Raw genomic sequence first — 3992 nt, forward strand, 5'->3', positions numbered from 1 at the left:
AAAAGAAAAAGGAAAACATTTACTCAGCAAACACTGAAAAATTAACCAAATACGAAGAAGGGAATGGTCCATTCCATTCCATCTAGCAATGGAATGAATAATTTCATTCCTTCGTTGAGTCCATTCTTCATGGACAACTACCACTGTAAAAAAACAGAATAAAGCATAGCAAGCGTCCGATGTTGATTTCTTGCTTGAACACGAGACGTCAGTTATGGCAACGGTTGAAAGGACAGTATTAGGCATAAGGAATGTGTACAATTGAAAGATGTTTTTTTTGCTGTGTTATAAAAGTTGAGTAATAATACATACAGGATTCCATTTTATTCCCCACATGACTCTTCGGATAGATCATCACATCTCATTAATGGTTACGGATAACTAAGGCCGATATCTGGTAACTTTTCACCAAGTTCTTTCAAAATTGTTAACTTTGTTCTTTCAAAATTGATAACTTATCCCATTTTCCGACCAAAACACCACCTACATCCAGAAAATGAACATCAAATGTCAATATCAGGGAACCCATTCTGAATAAAATACCACAAACATCATGGTAGAAGGGATTTGTTATACATACTATGAACAACATGATTAAGGGAATGCATCGCCACCCGTGCTTCATATGGTTTAAAGAATGACAATAGTAACGGGGCATCATATCATGGGAATGCCTTTTGTCATTTGGACCATTTTACCCCTGTGCATGTGGGCGACTATATTGTTGTATTTTCTCGATCTTCTATGTAGTGGACCATTTTGTCCTTGGGTGTTATTGTGAAATTTATTTTCTTAAAGTTACAACCAACAACAGTGGCAATTAATTGGCTTTCATTATTTTAGATTTAAATATCAGAGAAGAACGAATAACTTTATGCAGATCAGTGGCCATCAAGTCATACACAATATACACGTCATCAACTTCTCTTCCTATGGTGGCCTTATGATGTCTTCAATCTTGACAATCTGCAAAATATTGATAAATAAGTCATAATCATGTATAAGAAGGTCTAAAATACAGAAAAATTATAGAAGAAGAAGATGACAATCGAGAAAAGACTGTGCATACATTCTCATGATCCATATGGCGGAGGAGTTTGATTTCATGTAAATTAGAACTTATATGGGTCGCAAATTACGCAAAGTAGTCCATGATTAGATTAAAAGTATCTGAAATACAACATGACATGTTATAATGGTTAACTATGGAGAGAATATAGATTATTTACTTCAACTTTTTAACAAAATATTAAAATATTTATAAAGCTTGTTAATGCATATTTCTATGATTCCAAAATATAGTAATTAATTAACTATACTATCAATTGATAAAATACATCCATAGGCAAAGCTATTGAAACAACTGATAACAGCCTGTTGAATGTTTGAATCAATATTATTAGGAGTTTTTGTCACAGAAAGCAAAAGCCCTGGCCTCCGGCTGCAAAACATGAGTATGTTCATCTTTGCTTGACCTCAATCTATAATTTACCCTAATTGGTTGTCTTGTGGGGGGAGGGTGGCGGTGGGGAAAGGTATTTTATTTCTATAACGCGGTATCAACAACAAAGACATAGTAATTGAAGATCCAGAAAAAACATCAAATTTCCCAAATATTCCATACTTGAACAAGAAATCGGTTTACAAAAAATTGAGAAGAAGACGAATGAATTGTGGTCACCTAAAGTCGAATTCCACCTTCCACTTTCTCTTTCTCCCATTCCACTCTCTGTGTTTCTATTGTTGTCATTGAGAGATTCCTTCAGGCGCTGCGTTTGGGGTACGATAGTAGTAGCACAGGTAGGCGATGGTAAAGGTGGGAGAGGATGGTTGTGGGAGACATGAGACGTGGTGGCTGCTCTCTGGATTTAAGGTTAGAGAGGGAGCGAGAGTATGTTCATAGAGCAGAGGAGAAGGGAAAGAAAGAAATCTAGTGGAGAGGCAAGCGAAGCGGTGGAAACCAGACCTAAGAATGTGATGGGAAGGCAAGGTCGGCAGTGGTCTGTTGATGGAGGTGGGAATGAGAATTAAGAGGGAAAATGGAGTTGAGGGCAAAAGTATTGGAGTAAGTGTAATGGAGTCGGTAGAGGATTTGTGATTGGAAGGTAAGGAGGCGGGGGCTACATTTAAAATTTCAAAACTGTTGTGTTAAATGTCTAAAGCCAAAAAAAGGTTGCGGCAACATTCTAAACCACAAAAAGTTCCTGTTCACCAACCCTTATATATATATATATATATATATATATATATATATATATATATATATATATATATATATATATATATATATATATATATATATATATATATATATATATATATATATATATATAGGGATAATGATTTAAAAGTGTAATATATTTTTTAATATATATACATTTGGTTATTGAGTTTTTTTTTTTTTTGACCATTTAACTTTTTTTGTCCACATTCAGTCGTTATAATCAGCTACTCCAGGTGAAAGGCAAAAAAGTGACCTAATAAGGTAATATATTTTTCAGTTTGTATCCATTTAATCATTAATGTTTTTGTATATATTTAGTCCTTATGATCGCTTTCTTCTAAATTTGCTCATGACATCCTACGTGAGACAATCATTAATGATGTTCTCATTCGTGATCGTCATTCACTTAAATCGGTAATCGAATTCATAAACTGGTCAAATAATGTTGGTGGTATAGTTTTCTCCAAGTAGAAGTTGTCTTCGTATTCGGCGTCAATAATCTCCATAGCAGACAACGAGACTTTTTTTGTGTGTAACATCCCAAAAATATAGGCCAAATTTTTAATTTGAATTAATTAGTTTGTAAAACATTAGTAGTAAAACGTCATCCGATCATATCATTTCAATAAACATATCTTGCGTCCAAATACCCAAAACATGAAAATAGTAATAATGTCAGAGTACAATCCCAGAATATCTCACAATACGGAAAACCAAAGTGTGTGTGTATGATGTGCCGCTACCGCACTAGCTCCTTCCCCTTCGATAAAGAGGTACCTGAAACCAAAACTGAAACTGTAAGCACGAAGCTTAGTGAGTTCCCCCATCGTACCACATACCATACAATCATATCACATACATACTACCAGGAATTTCTGGGGTTCCCGACCTACCCGGTACGGCCATTCTGGGGTGCCGACGTACCCGTACGGCCATTCTGGGGTGCCGTCCTACCCATGTCTAGCCATTCTGGGGCGCTGACCTACCCACGTCGAGCCATTCTGGGGTGCTGACTACCCTTCGGTCCTAACAACCGAACCTTGGGGACTATTTCACCCCCTACTTCCAATATCACATATAAAATAACATAAACATATTATCAGACATATCTGGGGTGCCTGAACTACCCTTCGTTCCTAACAACCGAACTCGAGGACTGGTCCCCTCCTACTACCTCTATCGCATATAACATAACAAGCCAGCATGCAAAGATATCATCACATACTGTCAGACGCATCTGGGGTGTCTGACTATCCTTCGGTCCTAACAACCGAACTCTACTACTATCTATTGGGTTTTGAGCACTCTAACACTCCTAAGTGTACATGCAACCCTAAATACCTTGGATCTATGTTTTCTCTATTATACATGCAAATATTAACATCCAAGGTATTATCCTAATCTGGCATATAGAACAATGAATATAACAAGATAAAATACATACCTCTTTGATGTAGAAAGTCTTCATGAAGCTTGAGTGCCTAGTGCCCCAAGTGTGACACCTCAAATGGTTCACACAACACCAAATACACTTGGAATAACTTGAGAGAATTCTACACTTCATGAAAATCGGCTAGCCCTCTCTAGAATGATACTAGTGCCGATTTTGGTCAAGAATAAGATGCATATATAGTTAGGGTTACACCATGTAAACCCTAATTGACATGGCCTTTCATTTCCATGATCCATGGGTACAAAAACACCATGGAGCATCCATGGAGCATTATATGGGTTTTAGCCCAACTAGATAATCCATGGAGCATTAGCC

At 36.7% G+C, this 3992-nt stretch overlaps 1 long non-coding RNA gene across 1 annotated transcript; it reads right to left on the bottom strand.

Annotated features, from left to right (window-relative positions):
• Nucleotides 1-254: 254 nt before the first annotated feature.
• On the bottom strand, nucleotides 255-2115 carry LOC145072780 (uncharacterized). The gene is made up of 4 exons (XR_013691148.1): nucleotides 1682-2115; nucleotides 1070-1170; nucleotides 581-966; nucleotides 255-483 (listed from the first exon to the last, which is right to left on the bottom strand). It is a non-coding gene; the product is annotated as an uncharacterized LOC145072780 (long non-coding RNA).
• Between the last annotated feature and the right edge of the window lie 1877 nt (nucleotides 2116-3992).

Source organism: Lactuca serriola, chromosome 1 (genome assembly GCF_051521515.1).
Source record: "Lactuca serriola cultivar US96UC23 chromosome 1, Lser_US96UC23_V15, whole genome shotgun sequence".
NCBI classification, from domain to species: Eukaryota; Viridiplantae; Streptophyta; class Magnoliopsida; order Asterales; family Asteraceae; genus Lactuca; species Lactuca serriola.